General features: G+C 39.4%; 1 non-coding gene across 1 annotated transcript; it reads right to left on the reverse strand.

The window, feature by feature from the left end:
• Nucleotides 1-910: 910 nt before the first annotated feature.
• Nucleotides 911-1014, reverse strand: LOC145003557 (U6 spliceosomal RNA). Its single transcript, XR_013662013.1, has one exon. It is a non-coding gene; the product is annotated as a U6 spliceosomal RNA (small nuclear RNA).
• Nucleotides 1015-17670: the final 16656 nt, after the last annotated feature.

Consider the following 17670-nt stretch of genomic DNA (forward strand, 5'->3'; position numbering starts at 1 on the left):
ATTTCACTAACTTTTGACTTTTATTAAAAATATTGAGGGTTTTGGACCCTGGTAAGGAAAAATAGTCTTTTTCTCTTTAACGGCATAGTTGTAGGATTTGGACCGTGAGTCGGGTTATGACCTTAATAGAATAGCGTTACTTGTTGGGTTTGTTAGGGGGAGTTGAGTTCTGGCAGTTCGGGAGTGAGGTTTACCTATCCTCAGTTTATTGTGAGTCTCCTCAATTATTCTTACCTATATGGTAGAATAACAGTATATATTTACATGTGATGACCAGTTGAATTTAAGTGCTATTGTTGTATATTTGTTGTTTGTATGCGAAGAGACTTGAGGTAGCCTCCAAGGTTGCTGATAACCCACAGGGCGTGTGGTTTTCCCACTAAGACTTCTTGTAGTCTCCAGGGTTGCTGTTAACCCATAGTTGTTTAATTGTGTTGTGGTGTATGTGGTATTTTAGGGAACTTACTAAGCTTCGTGCTTACAGTTGTTGATTATATATGTTCCAGTTACTTCTGAGGATCACATGAAAGAGAAAGTTTGATTGTACATACTCATTGGGAGATTTGTTAATGGGCATTATATGGCACACTAATATTTGTAGTGATACCATTTGTAACATCCCCCTCTGGCACATATCACAATATTGTCCGCTTTGGGATCCCGATGCGAAAACTTCCCAAGGGGTCACCCATCCTTGGATTGCACTCGCCCGGGCTCGCTTAATAGCAGAGTTCCTAAGGGATCTGATTTCCTTCACGACTTTAAAAGGTGTTGTGACAAGGAAGGTATCCACACCCCTTATAAGGAAATGTTTTGCTCACCTTCCAAGTCGATGTGGGATCAGGTGCAACCCACCTTCACCCCCCATTATAGGGTTCGATGTCCCTATCGAACACATCGACCCATGCCCCAACTCTGATACCATTTCTCGATTTGTGCGTATCATCCTTCTCCAGGGGCCACACTAATCTCTTCTTTATCGTTCCAATTTTCTCGGATGTCCTTGTATTTGATAGATGTGACTTTCTGATGGTTTGATTTATGAATAATATTTTGGGTAACTTAAAAATAAAAAAGTTTTGGATTAAAATTTACGGTTTTACAATTTGGTTTTAGAGCCATGGCTTGCGGGATTTGGATGAACTCTAGGATAATTCCAAACTCAAACTGAGGATCTGAATATTTTCATAAAAACTTTACAAAGATAAAAAAAAAAAATTGCAGGAGAAAAACCCAATGAAGCAGTGTGTACAATCAACCAGAGCTCGAGTGGTAGTTTCCCAAAATATCTCGAATTATTTTATGAGTAGTGTAGAGCTGATATCTTATGAATTGATAGAACTGCATGCTAGCGATAAGCCAAAGATCCTACATGAAAGATGTTATAGGGATTCCTGATTTATGATGCCTTTAGCCTAGGAGTTTGCTCTTATAAGTTTGAATCTATCATTGTTATTTCCTTGGTATATGTTGGATAATTTTACATAGGATTTTATAGCATTAGAATGCCTAATTTAACCTTTCCTCCTGTTCCTTGTTTGGTTTTGTATTTGTGGTAGAATCATTTATTCAAATGTATGTATAGTATTGTATTATGTATGATTCGCATGCACAAATAAAATGGTGAGGATAGAGGAGATCTTGTGTGGCAAAGTAGTGCTGGGAAGCTGTCTAAACTAAGTACCTATATACCTAGTAGTGGTTTTGAGGAACGAGTAGGGTGAGTATATAGCTGATATTGATAAATAGACTCCTTGTAACTTAGGTTCTTGAGAGGACGAACTTAGGACGAATACGGGTTGGTTTGGAAGGTAGTATTGGGCCCATACTACTGAAAGCACCGGATCCATACACGGCTCAAGAAGGAATCTTAAGGAACTAAAGGACTTTCAGGAGTATGTGGATTTTTTGTATGCGATTTAACATGATTCTGATAGTTTTCTTTTTTCTTTTAGTATGATGGTTACTCGAGGTCCAGACTCCAATGACCCTAATAGGCCGAGTGCTAGTGATGAGGAGATTTGTAGGATAGTTCAACAACACAAAGCCACCAGAGTTTTGATGAGTGCTATGCCTCTTCCACTAAGGCTCCTACTGCCGCAACCACCATAATAGTTACTGCTGCGAGACCGGAGGGGGTGATTCATTGTGCTATCGATAGTTCAACAACACAAAGCCACCAGATTTTGATGGAACCCATGATCTGATTGCTACGATGAGATGGATTTTTGATGTTGATGGTTATTTTTACACATGCTCCTATTCAGAGAATCTAAGGGTTCGATTCGCGCTAAACCTGCTTTGTTTGGGAGCGAAGGATTGGTGGAAGTTTGTGACAACTGATTATAATCTTGCATAGCATCTATAGTGACCTGGAAAAGATTTACTGAGATTTTCATAGATGAATTTGTACTCATGGTTAAGAGAGATTGGTTGGCCTTGGAGTTCCTGTCTCTCAAGTAGAAGACAAACACGATGAATTAGATCACGAAGATGTTTTATGAGAGTGCCATATTTTTCCCTGACCATGTGTCAGATGAGCAGTGACATGTTATTTGGCACCTGAGTATTTTGAGGATGGATATCCATGAGTTCATGGTGAACACCTCGTGTTAAACATTAGCTAAGTTACAGACTATTGCGAAGAGCAGGTACATCAAGATGTAGTCCCACGTCAGATAGGAGACGGAGACTCATGTGAGAGACATGAGGCATGTGGAGTTGCAGCCGACGAATAAGCGGCTGAAGCCTGCTAACTTGAGAGTTGGAGGCAAGAAGGGGTGCTCTTGTTGCAAGTGTGTCAAGGGGCATGAGGGACCCTGTCTGTCTTAGACCATTTTCTATATGTGTAGCAAGGAGGGGCATATTGTGAAGGATTGCCCCAAGGGTCTTCAAGTTTGCTTCAATTACAACCAGACTGATCATTTGAGGCCACATGTGCTAAGCTTGCATCTAGGATGGTTAAGACTCTATCCCTCACGATCTGCATATTACTGATTGCTATCAGGGAAGGCCGTGGTTGTGAGGGCTCGAGCGAGAGCATTTTAGTTGACAACAGAGGTAGCCAGAGCAACTCCAAACGCCATGGATGGTACTTTGTTGTGAATTATGTGTCTACACTTGTGTTGTTCGACTCGGTTGCAAGTTTATCTTTTGGGTCATCATCTTTTTATTGTGTTTTATTTATTACACGAATTGCCTTGAGTAGGACATTGAGAGTCTCTATACCTAATGAGCACTTTTGTCTCTGCCACTAAAATCTATTGAGGTTGTTTGCTATAGATTTTTTTTGTTATTTGATATATCTTATCCCTATTACGATTGGCGATGTCTGTTTTATCGTGAGTATGAAATAGTTGAGCTAGCTTGGGGCTCTGATTGATTGTGAGGGGCAAATGGTGATGGTTCAAGATCCTAGTAGTAGAGTACTGGCCATTTACGGTGAGGGTACTACGTCAAGATCAACTTTATAGGCTACCGCAGGGGAAAGGTAAAGTTTACAGCATGAGTGTATGGGTTATCTAGCATATGTAGTGGATATTCGGGTTGATGAGCATAAATCGATATCCATTTCTGATGTTCCTATTATGTGAGATTTTCCTGATGTTTTCCCAGAGGAATTACCTTGTGTGCCTCCTAAGAGGCAAGTAGAGTTCTGGATCGATCATATCCCTAGTGCAGTGCCAATTTTCAAGGCATCGTATTGTGTTGCACCTCATGAGATGTAGGAGTTATCCTCTCCACTTCAGAAGTTGTTAGGAAAGGGGTTTATTCGACTGAGTAGTTCTCCGTGGGAAGCACCGATCCTTTTGTCAATAAGAAGGATGGTTCACACCAGCTGTGTAATGATTACTGGGAGTGAAACAAGTTGACGATCTTCTAAAGTCATTAAAGGCATTACAAGTTCATGGTGATGCCTTTTACACTCACCAACGCGCCAACAACATTCATGGATCCCATGAACTGGGTGTGTAGGCCCATGTTGGATCGGTCAGTGATAGTCTTCATCGATGAAATTTTGGTTATTAGATGATCAGAGAGCAGCATGAGGAGAATTTATGCGAGATTCATGGGGTTTTAAGGATGCAGAGGCTATATGACAAGTTCTCCAAGTTTGACTTTTAGTTGTGTGAGGTTTCAGTTTTTGGGGCACCTCGTCAACCATAACGGCATCTTGGTTGACCCAGCCAAGATTTTGGTGGTAATGGGGTGGGAAATACCAAAGTCTCCATCCAAGATTCGGAGCTTACTCGGTTTGGTAGGCTATTATTAGAGATCCATTCTAAATCTCTCCAAGATTGCAGTCCCTCTCACTAAGTTGACAAGGTAGGATGTTATGTTATGTTGGGCGCCTTAGTAGTATGAATCATTAAAAACTCTTCGCCAGAGACTTTGTGAGGCACCATTTCTTACCCTCCTTGAGGGAGTAGAGAATTTCGTGGTCTAGTGTGATGCATCTAATTCGGGGTTGGGTGCTTTGTTGAAGTAGAGAGGGAAAGTGATTGCATACGCTTTAAGACAGCTAAAGCCTCATGAAGCAAAGTATCCCACCCATGATCTAGAATTGGGGGCAGTGATTTTTGCTCAAAATATTTGGCGTCATTATCTTTATGGAGTTTGATGTATCATCGACACAGACCATAAGAGCCTGAAATATCTGATGGATCAGCCTAACCTGAATATGAGCCAAAGGAGGTGGTTGGATAAAGTGAAAGATTATGATTGTGAGATTCTGTATCATCCAATGAAGTCCAACATGGCGGTTGATTCCTTGAATCAGAGAACATCCATTGACCTAATTTTGGAGATGTGTTTAAGAATCATAGTGATGACCCACTCCAAGAATCAATCAAGGAAGTACAGTCAGAGGCCATAAAGTAGGAGAACTAGAAGAATGAGAGGGTGGTCGCTTAGAATTTAGCCTTTGATATTAATAGTAAGGAGCTTTTGACTATTCATGGGTGGGTTTAGGTCTCGTATACAAGTGGGACTCAATGAGTATTGATGGAGGAGGCCCACAAGTCCAGATTCTAAATTTATCTAGGAGCTACCAAGATTTACCTTTACCTAAAGCATAATTATTGGTGGCCGTGTATGAAAAGGGATGTGTCCTAGTTTGTGGAGTGATGCTTGACATGTCAGAAGGTGATGGTCGAGCACCAGTGCCCTCACGGCAAACTCCAGCCTTTGGAGGATCCATTGTGGATGTGGGAGTAGATCACCATGGATTTAAACAAAAAAATTTCAAATATTTAGAATGAATTTGATGCTATCTTGGTAATAGTTGATCGTTTGATGAAGACTGCTCACTTCTTAGCCATAATTAAGGGCTCCTCTGCAAAGAAGCTAGTTGAGATTTATATTCAGGAGGTGTTGGTTCGGCATGGGGTGCCGAATTCTATTGTGTCAGATCAGAATGTTCATTTTACTTCTAGATTTTACAAATGGTTTCATGAAGAGTTAGGCACGAGGTTGCATTTTAGTACAACCTATCTTCCACCGATGAGTAGAACGAGCAGATCATCCAGACGCTAGAGAATATGTTGTGCGCCTGCATCATCGGTTTTACCGGGAGTTGAGATTCCTATCTCCTTTTGGCTTGGTTTTCTTACAACAACAAGCCTCATGCCAGCATTGACATGCTTCCCTTTAAGCTTCCATATTGGAGGAGGTGTTAAACTCCTATTTGTGGGGGCGAGGTTAGCCAGAGAGCCATAGGGAGCACTGAGATAGTGCTCAAGATGACCAAGCTTATTCATTAGGTTAGACAGAGATTGATAACGGCCTATAGCCACCAGATGAGTTATGTAGATCGGTGACACTCTGAGCTAGAGTTTTAGGTTGGAGATTTGGTGCTTCTGAAGGTATCACCCTAGAAAGGTGTTATCCGCTTCACGAAACGGGGAAAGCTGGGCCCCAGGTTTATTGGTCCTTTCAAAGTGATGGCCCGTGTGGGCAAGGTCACTAAGCAGTTGGAGGCACTTGAGGATTTGAGTCAGATTCACGATACTTTCCATATTTCTTAGTTGAGGAAGTATATATCTGATGAGATAGTTGTGGTTCCTTTGGAGGATATTCAGGTTGATGATTTTCAGAATTACATCGAGTAACCAGTGGTGTTTCTGGATAGAAGAGTGAAGATGTTAAGGGAAAAAGTAGTGAATTTCATAAAAGTTCAGTGGAAACAACGAAAAGGCTCGGAGTGGATTTGGGAGCCTGAGACTGAGACACACGAACACTACCTTGATCTGTTTTGTGAGGCTAACTATGAGGGTGAAGTCTGATTCTAGTAGGGGAGAATGGTAGCATCTTGTTTTTAGATTTTGAAGATTTTGGTGATTTTGGTGATTTCTTGTTGATGAAGAAGGCCATTGAAGCAGGTGGTGTTGCATGCAAGCTCGTGGATCCAGTAACTACCTTAGTTTGTGCATCTTTTCTATGTATAAGGTCCATACCTTGCTCAGACCTTTGTGAGTATGGGGTACTCCAAAGCATTTTGGCTTTCCTTTTAGATAGATTCATAAAAATGGTTGATTGATCTTTTCCCTTGGCCCATGTATGAGTTAAGTGACATAGAGTGTTGTAAAACTTAGGGTTTTGTGTTCCAGGACCTTTCTAGCCATGCAAAGCTTTAAAGTCAGTGACTTTATAGGTTAAGACATTCTATGGTGGTTAGATCTAAAATTATGAGAAGTCACTTAAAGGATTAAGACATAAAAAGTTGGGCGTACTCGTAGTTATGCCCCTCACAGCTAGGACTGTGCCCAATTTCCCTGATTCTAGTTGTACGCCCTGCGTAGGAAGCGTACACCCAACGTACGAACAAGAAGGTTGGCTGTTGACTTTTATTGACTTTTGACTTTTCGTAAAAAGATTGAGGGTTTTGAACCATGGTAGGGTAAAATGGTCTTCTTTTCCCTTCAGGGCCATAGTTATGGGATTTGGATCGTCTATCGGGTTCTGACCTTAATTGACTAGAGTTACTTGTAGTGTTAATAAGGGGAGTCTATTTCGGGAAGTTTAGGAGTGAGACTTACCAATCATTAGTATCAGGTGAGTCTCCTCACTTATTCTTACATTTTTGGTAGAATAGCAGTATATGTTTACATGTGATGACCAGCTGGGTCTAAACACTCTTACTGTGTATGTGTTGTTTATATGTCCTGAGACTTCAGGTAGTCTCCAGGGTTGCTAATAACCCATAGGGCATGTGGTTTGCCCACTGAGTCTTTGGGTAGTCTCCAAGCTTTCCGAACCCATAAAGGTGAAATTGTGTTGTGTTGTGTTGTGTGTGGTATTTTGGGGAACCCACTAAGCTTTATGCTTACAGTTGTTGATTATATTTGTTTTAGGTACTTCGGAGGATCATGGGAAAACGAAGGTCTAATTATACACACTTGTTGGCAGATTTATTATTTGCATGAGGTGGCACTCTGATATTTGTAGTGATGGTTTGTATTTGATACTTGTGATTTTCTAATGGTCTTATTTATGAACAATATTGGAGTAAATTAAAAATGAAAAAAAATTGATTTGAAATTTTAGGTGTTATAATTTGGTATCAGAGGCCTGGTTTGAGGAAGTTGGATAAACTACAGGGGAATCCCAAACATAAATTAAGGATTTGAAAATTTTCATAAGAACTTTTCAAAGAAAAAATAATTAAATGAGAAAAACCCAGTGAAGCAGTGTATACAATCAACCAGAGCTCAAGTTGTAGTTTCCTAAAATATATCAAATTTTTTTATGAGTAGTGTAGAGTTGATATTGTATGAACTGATAGAAATACATGTTGGTGATAGGCTAAGGATCTTATAGGAAAGATGTGATAGGTATGCTTGATTTGTGATGCCTTTAGCCTAGGAGTTTGATCTTATAGGTTTAAATATGTCATTGCTATTTTCTTGGTGTATGTTGCGTAACTGTAGATAGCTAGGATTTTATAGCTTTAGAATGCATGATTTATCATTTCTTCATGTTCCTTGTTTAGTTGTGGATTTGAGGTAGAATCATTTATTCGAATGTATATCGAGTCTCGTATTTTGTATGATTGGCATGCACAAAGCATATGGTGAGGATAACAAAGATCGTGTGTGGTAGAGTAATGCTGGGAAGATGTGTAGACTATGTACCTAGATGCTTAGTAGTGGTTATGAGGAACCAGTAAAGCGATTGTGTAGCTGATCTTGAGAAATAGATTTCTTGTAACTTAGGGTCTTAGGAGGACAACTTGAGACAAATACGAGTTGCTATGGAAGGTAGCATTGGGCCCATACTATTGAAAGCACCAGATCCGCACAAGGCTCTAGAATGAATCTTCAGGAACTAAGGAACTTGCAGGAGTATGTAGATGTTTTGTATGCGCTTTAGCCTGATTCTGGTATTTTTATTATGTGTTTCAACATGGTGGTTACTCGAGGTTTAGGCTCCAACGACCTAGAGAGGCCAAATGCCAGTGATGATGAGATCTGTAGGATTGTTGTTGAGAAGGTGGTCGCAGCGACCAGAGGAGTTATACCAGGGATCTGTGGTTCTATTAAGACCATGTTGATTGAGACTTTTGATGAGCGTTATGCCACCATCACTGAAGTTGCTACTACTATATCCACCATAGTCGTTGCTGCTGCGAGACCGCATGGGGATGATTCGTTGTGGTAGCCGGAATTAAACAACACAAAGCCACTAGAATTTGATGCAACCCAGGATCCAAGTGTTGTGATGAGATGGATTTATGATGTTGAGGGTGGTTCTTACACTTGCTCCTGTCTGGAGAATCTGAGGGTTCATTTTGCGCTGAACCTGCTTTGCTTGGGAGTGAAGAATTGGTGGAAGTTTGTGATGACTAGTTATACTCTTCCAGAGCATTCTGCATTAACCTTGGAGAGATTTACTGACATGTTCAAAGGTTAGTTTGTACCTGTGGTTGAGAGAGATAGAGATAGAGAGAGAGAGAGAGAGAGAGAGAGAGGTTGTCCCAGGAGTTCCTGTCTTCAAGTAGAAGACAAAGACGATCATTAAGATCACCAGGATATTTCATGAGAGGGTCTGTTTTGCCTTGAGCATGTGTTGAATGAACTTGCACATGTGATTCGACACCTGAATATTATGAGGAGGGATATCCGTGAGTTCGTGGTAAACACCTCATATCGGACATTAGCTGAGCTGAAGACCAATTCCAAGAGGAGGGAGATTGAGCTAGAGACCTAGGTGAGAGATAGGAGACTAGTGCAGTCACAGCTGGAGACTAAGTGGCCGAAGCCCATTGAATTGAGAGTTGGAGGCCAGAAGGACCATACTTAAAGGAAGTAAGGAAAGGGGCATGAGGGCCCCTGTTGGTCTTTGACCATTTGCTATATGCATGGCAAGGGGGAGAATATGGTGAAGGATTGGCCCAAGGGACTTCAGCTTTCCATGTTGGTCTTCGACCATTTTCTCTAAGGGTTCAAGGGATAGCATTTTAGTAGATAGTAGAGGAGGCCATAACAACCCCAAATGTTTTGGCTGGTACTTTTCTTATGTATTTCGTTCTTGCACTTGTGATGTTTGACTCAGGTACAAGTCGGTGTTTTGTGTCCTCATCTTTTTGTCGTGTTTTTAGTATTTTGCAGGAGGTCTTGAGTAGGTCATTGAGAGTATCTATACCCGATGAGCATCCGGTCTTCACTACTGACATCTATTAGGGATGTGTGCAATAGATTTTTGGCATTGGTTATCGAATAGATCTTATCACTTTTACGATGGGCGATGCCTGTGTTATCGTGGGTATGGACACGTTAAGCCGGTTTGGGGCTCTGATTGACTCTGAGCGGTAGATGCTGACGGTTCGAGATCACCAGGTGGGGGGAGTACACACCATTTACAGTGAGGGTACTATGTTTGGAATAGCTTTCTGTTCTGCCGCATAGGAGAGGCAGACTTTATAGAATGGGTGTATGGGTTATCTGGTAAATGTAGTGGCTACTCGGGTTGATGAGAAGATATTGGTTTCCTTTTCTGATGTTCCTGTTGTAAATGATGGCCCTAATGTTTTCTTAGAGGAAGTACCCGGTGTGCTTCCTGAGAGGAAAGTAGAGTTTTGGATTGATCTGATTCATGTTGCAATGCCAATTACCAAGGCACTGTATTGTCTTGTACCTCCTGAGATGCAGGAGTTATCCTCTCAGCTTCAGGAGCTTTTAGGAAAAGGGTTTATTCGGCCGAGTAGTTCTCCGTAAGGAGCACCGATCCTTTTTTATCAAGAAGAATGATCGTTCACACTGGATGTGCATTGATTACCGGGAGTTAAACAATTTGGTGGTCTTCCGAACAAGCTATGGGCATTACGATTTAGTGGTTATGCCTTTTGGATTCTGTCACACCCTTGAACCAGATGGCAGAAACGTCTGAGGGCTCGTGTGGCTATAAATTGAAATAATATGACAATGAGTATACATGAAACATAACACCATCATCACCAAACATTACATAGTACAACTGGTATAGTTCACATCAAGTATATTGTTTTATATTATACATTCCAAAACATAAATTGTATGATGATTGACATTTGCATAAAAGAAATCATAAAAATACTCATGTGAGTCTTCAGCTTATCGATTACCTGAGAATACAAGTTATTTTGAAAATTGTCAACATATATTATGGTGGTGAGTTCATAGGCATGTTTGACTGTGTAAGGTCTTGAAAACGGATCTTAACCAGCGATCAATCAATCAATCAATCAATAGAACAAGAATTGGAGTAGAAAAACAAGAAAATCAAGCTTGCACACGTTTATATCTCAAAAATGTCTGGTACAACTTGGGAATTACACTAGCCGTGAACTCTAAATGATCAACTACTACAAACGACCTTGACCAACCCTATATATAGAAGACACTGGCCATAAGCCTGTTTATGACCATAAGCACATATCCTGGCCATAAACACCTAAATAACCTATAAATACATGAAATGACTCAAAATACCTTTTACAATGCAAAACCTAGACAAAACCATAACCTGGATCCTTCAATGTCCCCCTTGGTTTGGTACTAGCTTGACTTAGTCTTTTTCAACAAGAATAACACCTGATTTACCCATACCCCCATTCCACATCCTTTTGTTGATGATATCAACAACCATAGAAGTATATTCTTTGGCAGGTGGCTCGAAAATATCTTTTGCAACCTTTATCTGATGAAGATTCAACTGATGAATATCCCATCCTCCAAATTGAAATAGATCTCTTTTATCATATAATCGAATGCACCCATCTTTAAGTTTTATTATAGCAGAAGCTGTAGTTTCATAAAAGACCCATTAAAGCATGAACTTCAATAATCCATCTGGATAATTCTGAAGAACAAGAATCTGTTTCACTTGGCTGCTGGTAGGCCATGTTACAGTTTGAAGAGAAAGATTGGTTTTGGGATCAAGCACATTGGGGTATTGTTTGATGATCGACTCTGCAGTCTTCATTGTAGGAAAACCCTTCTTCACTTGATCCTCCAAAAATTTCTTGAAATGTGTTGCCTCAGGATCATGTGAGGGATTTGCAAAAGGAGCATTTGATAATTCTGTGAGATCAACTCTTGTCTAGGAATGAAAATCATGAAAGTATTTGTAGAGCTTCGTATTTCCACTCTTCTGTGTCACGAGCCACATGTTTAGCACGTCATGAAATCCCCATGATACAATTCCTGACCTATCACCATATATGTCTCTAAAACGTTTCTCTTCAAGGTCTATAACGGTGATTTTAGGTTGATCACCAGGAGCATTTTGATCTGAGATCCTTTGAAACAAAAGTTGTCTTTTCTCAGCAGATTTTGCCAATCTGGCACGTTTCAGAGCAACAACATTTGGAACTTGAGCTGGTTCCTTTTCGAATCGATATACAATTGGAGATGTTTGTGCAGGTGGTGGAATAACAGGAGGAGCTTGAGAGGGCAGGTACATTCTTGACTCATCAAAGGATGACTTAAATTTGTCTCCAAGTTCCCCTTCTGACTTCTTCTTCAAGTGAAAGTAACTGGTTGTAAGGAGACCAAAATGAGTTTTAATATCAGTGATTTGATTTGTCTTTAGAGTCTTGTCCTCTTCAAGATCAGCAACTTGAATTTCGAGCTTGGTATTTTCAATCATAAGATGAGCTACCCAAATGTCAAGCTCAATATTTTTCTGACTAAGCACATTTATCTCATTTTGAAGCTCAAGGATAAAAGGATTATCTTCTCCAGAGTGGCCTTATCCAATAGAATTTCCTTTAGCTCAGGGAAAAGGCACTGAGATTTGTTCTTTAGCTAAGTGTTGAGGAAGCCTCACAGAGGCATCATCATGATCTGGTCTAGGAGGAGAAAAATATGCAGGTGTTGAGGAATCACCAACATCAAAGATGGTGCTTGGTCTTTCATGAGATGGTCCAGATGATTCAACATTAAGAACAGGTGTTGGATGAATTTGTTGGACTTGAGATGGTTTGGAGATCAGCACACCAGGTCTTGGATCAATCCTTCTTCTTTTAACAGGAGGCGAGGAGGTCAGAGTTGTTATAGGATCACTCTCATGTGGCTCTATGGTGGGAAGAACATTATCAAGGGCAGGAATCCCTGAAACTATATCCTTAGGGATTGAATTGTCAACCATCTGATTGGAGATAGGAGGCATGGTTTCCAGAACATCTTTAGTCTCATATATCTCCGTTGCTTGATGAGCAACATCATGCATACTGTCAAAGAACACATCGAGGTTTTCATCGGACTTAAGATTTTCATTGCTTCCAAAGGTTAGGGGAATATCATCCTTGTCATAGCCTGTAAGATCTAGATCCTCGAATGAATCATGAACATCTTTAGTGTTCAGTTTCCTTAGTTCCCTCACTGTAGTCACTTTCAACAGGCACATATGTCATATCATGTTCTTCAGCTACAGAGGCACCAGGAATATTAACTTCCTTTTCATGATCTGAAATAGTTATGACGTCGTCTTCTGAAGATACCTACTCTGAGGATACATGATCTGAAGATATTTTGTCAGAAGACTCATGAGATTCAGATGCTTCATTCAGCTCAGCAAACTTTCCAAATTTAACCAATGGAAACTTTCCTTGAAAGACGACTTTTCCTTTCCGGTTTTGTTTGATAAGTCCGACAGTGTGTGGACCAAGAGACTTCATATCTAGGATTTCTCCTTCTTTTACTTTCTTTGGGAATTGCACATCAATAAACCTCTGAATGAATATGGGATACATCAAGAATATGTCCTGTGTCTTTGCTTCAATATTCACCACAAATTCCTCCAAGATAAATTTTGAGAAGTTGAACTTGATTCCAGCAGCAAGTGTAGTAATAGCTCTTGTGTTTCTCGATGAAATCTCGTCAGCACCAATTCTTCTGCCAGATATGCAACTCACAAAGAAGTGAGCCAAAAATCTCCAGTAAGTTGGCAATAGTTTCTTCACAGTGGGAGGAGAATTTCCTTCGTACCCCATCTTGACCAGAATCTCTTGGACGTCATTGATTCCAATCTCAGTAGGAAATGAAGATTGATCATCAATCAGAAAAACCTCTCTGATAGATTGCTTTGTTATAACAAGACTGCATCCTTTCACATTAGCTTCAATAGCGACAACTCCATTATTTCCCTTCTTCAGCTTAGCAGTTTGCCAGAAATCTCTAATGACGCCTTGATAAACAACAGGATTTACTGTGATAGCAGTAGATAAGCAGCACTCCCTTAGCCCATGAATCATTGACCTGAACTCTCCATGAGCAACAAGAGGTTCTGCTAGTAGAATTGCAAGATTGTGACTATCAGCGAATTTCAGAATTGCCATTTGAACTGCACAAAACAGACCATGTGAGAAAACAAAGTATGTAAACAATATAAAGTTTATGTTTTCTCAATCAAATAAGTTATTTTTGTCCTTAAAATAAAAATTCAACAATTTATTGACCAAAAGGAAGTTTACAGCCGTAAATAGCCTGGTCGTAAACAGTTGGGCCGTAAACAGCCAAGTCGTAAAGGGTCTGGTCGTAAATGCCGAAAGTCGTTTTTCTTCGATTAAACCCTCAAAATCTGTCGATTTGAAGTAGTAATTACATATCAGTGGTCGGTTTTTAGCATACCTACAGGAATCACAAGTCAATTTCTCAAAAAATCAGAAAAATTTTCGAAGGAGAGAGAAGGCACTGTAGAGTTTACGGCCGTGAAAACAGAAAATGAAGAAGTGGAGTAGATTTCGTCTGTAAACTCCTTTATATCCTGTTGAAAAATTGGGCTGCAATCCACACTGTGTAAAACGAAGTCCAATACCCAAAATTTTAAATGTAAAATATTTTGAGGATAAAATAAAATTTAAAAATAAAAATAAAATTAAAATTGAATAAAATTAAAAATAAAAATAATTTCTAAAGTTTTAAATTTTAAAATGGAAATTAAATTTTGACACTAAAAAATAAAAACAAATAAAAATAAATAAAATACAAAATAAAAATAATAAAAAATAAAAGTAAAATAAAACTAATTGGCAGCAAAAATTAAGAATTAAAAATAAAACAGACTTGATTCAGTTCAACTAACACGGAGCATAATTTTGTGTTATTGGGATCAAAGTTATTAGACATCCTTAATTTGTTTATCGGTACCATTATCTTCATGTCTATGTCTGGTCGTTCACTGGTATTGTGGTCCACATAAACATGAAAGATTTGTGACAAAATTTAGGACATGAAATTAGTGACAAGACATTGAATCCTATGAACTTAGATATTTTTCCTTGAAATACCATTCAGCTAACGACGACCAAGAATATTGTTGTCCACCTAAATCAAGTAGCGAGATCTACAAACAACCTGTAAGTGTTCAATTTTAGGTGTACTGGAATGTGTTTCCCGCTTCCTGATATACTCAGACAATCAAGAACATCTAGAATACTCCTCACTTCAAGTGAGCAGACAATTATTAAGAGGGAAAATAGATTTAGAATGCATATGTTGTTCACTTAGGTTCCAATCACGCAGAGAGTGAAACATATGTTGCATTCCAGGTCAGATATGTTCCAATAAGTAGAGGAAGCAACATATGGCTAACTTATAGAAAGAAAGAAAACAATTTTCTATACACCTAATTTATCGGAATTCCCAAGTTGTCCCATCAAATTCGGAATTAAGGACAAAGTCTGTACATTGAGGAAAAGTAAAACCACAGTTCTAAATACAGATTCTTTTAATGGGACCGATGGATTCTCATGTATATCTCCCTGCTCAACCTATCCAAGCATCGTATTGTTTGGCTAAATGGATCTATCTACGTCAAGTTTTGTCAAGTCCTTAAATTTCATAAGTTCAACTTTACCTAGTCAGGTCCATTTAAAATCTTTCGTGCCTACCATACAGATTCTTTTAATGGGACCGATGGATTCTCATGTATATCTCCTTGCTCAACCTATCTGAGCATGGTATTATCAGGCTAAACAGATCTATCAAGGTCAAGTTTTTTCAAGTCATTAAATTTCTTAAGTTCAGCTTTAACTAGTCAGGTCCATTTAAAATCTTTCGTGCCTACCAGTGCATCGAACACAAAGCTTAGATAGTTCAGCTTTGGTACGTTACACTGATTCAGATGGCCTGTTATCACTTGGTGATATCACTTCTGTGACATCCCCAATTTCACAGCAAAAAAAGACCGGTTTTGTTTATACTTTATTTCAAAATCAAAGTAACCTTTTAATAAAAGAATTGTGGAATTTGTCCAAAAACAATAATATGATAAAGATTTATCAAAAACATTTCCTTAGAAATGTATTTCATTAAAAGACTTGGGATGTTATGTTCGATACAGTACATAAGTATAAACAATACAATATAAACCTTACTACATTAATTCATATTTACAGGTGTATATCCATAATCCCTCATCCCAAACATCACAACTATGCTCAAGCGCCGCTACCTATAATACATAAAACTGAGTGGGTCAGGCTTGGTAGCCTGGTCAGCATATAGGGTTTTCAACCAACAAATAATAATAAATTTATTAATTTCATCGATCAACAATAAATTTATTAATTTCATCAAACCAACAATAACCCTGATTACCCATTCCCGTTATCCTCACTTTACGTCCCTAAACACCTATACAAGGGACCTAGTCTAAGGATTTTATCATCGGGATGGACACTACTGCTAAGGGGGTTCGTCAACAATAAATGTCCTAAAGGCAACCATGAAGGGTATGGAGTACACCGGTGAACACATCGTTCACAACACCTACAGGTTGCGAGCCTGCTAGCGTTCCACTGGACTGTCTAGAAGAGTATGTGGTCGTCATCTATATTCCGCTAGATGACTGGAACAACAACAACATCGAGGCCTCTCATCATCTTAACACACATCAATTATTTCGTCTACCCATGTTTTACCTAACATATTTGTAGATAAAATAGATATACAGTTTATAACTTGTATAAAACATTTTATTTGACAATCATCTCAAATAAACGATTAATATAATTACACATAACACGTATTTTATAGAAAATACTTCATATCTATGTGTAAGATGAAAGTGACTATACACTCAATTGATTTGATGATAATCGGACAGCAATTCGTTCCTTAAAATTATCGTTTCTTATAAAACCGGGAGTTTTATTGAGAAACCGGGCTATGCGAGAGTTGGAGCTTCAAAACCGAAAAGATAAAATTTTCTGGGTTTCCGGGCACTTCGGGACGTATTCCGGGCTTTAAAAATGATATCGGGGCTTCGGGAGAAGTCAAAATAGTCAAAATATAAGTTTAGGGGTGAAAAATGACATTTTTCTAATTTTAGCCGGGAGATCTCGCAGCCCCCCCCCCCCCCATTTATAGGTTGCGAGACCGAGGGCTTCGTGGCTGAGAAAAGTCCATGTAGTGCTTGCGAGGCTCGGTCACGAAGGGAGGATGTGGCAGCGAAGGAACGAGGCGCGTGGCAGCAGCGAGGGCGAGACACGGAGGCGTGCTACGAGGCTCGGACGTGGCCCTGCGAGACTCGGACACGCATTGCTACGAGGCGGCTTCTGATTGGCCGAGAGTTCGGTCCGAAGGAATTGCGACACGTGTCGGATCCGAATTCGGCCACATCTTCAGTGACACAGCAGCTTCGTGCGAGGTGACGTGGCCGGCTACTATTCATGCGAATTTTTCGAATTTTGAGCCCCAAACTTCTAAAATCCATAATTTTCGCATACGAGCTCCGTTTTTTACATTCTTTATATGAACACGTAGCTAAAATTACGCTCTACAACTTTCATTTAGACTTCATCGGCTAATTTTGAATTTAATTTTAATATTATTATTTTTAATTGACCGGGACAAGAAAATCCGTTAAAAATTCATAACTTCTTCATCCAACATCCGTTTTCGTCAGTCTTTTTTACCATTGTACTACTATTGATGAGACCTTCGATTCTCATTTAGGTTGTGTCGGCTAAATATCGCTTGATCTTAAATTCGAGTATTTAGCTGTCTATTACTAAGCTAAAACTTAGAAAAATGATAACTTCCTCATATGAAGTCAGATTTGGACGTTCTTTTTATCAAAATTCTCGGTTTTAAGAATAATATGACTTTGGTTTAGATTGTTAAGGCTAAAAAGCAATTTATCGCAATATTCACTTTTTACGATTCCCGGTGCCGTGTCGGTTCCGTC

This window comes from Lactuca saligna, chromosome 6 (assembly GCF_052625555.1).
Source record: "Lactuca saligna cultivar CGN05327 chromosome 6, ASM5262555v1, whole genome shotgun sequence".
Classification (NCBI taxonomy): Eukaryota; Viridiplantae; Streptophyta; class Magnoliopsida; order Asterales; family Asteraceae; genus Lactuca; species Lactuca saligna.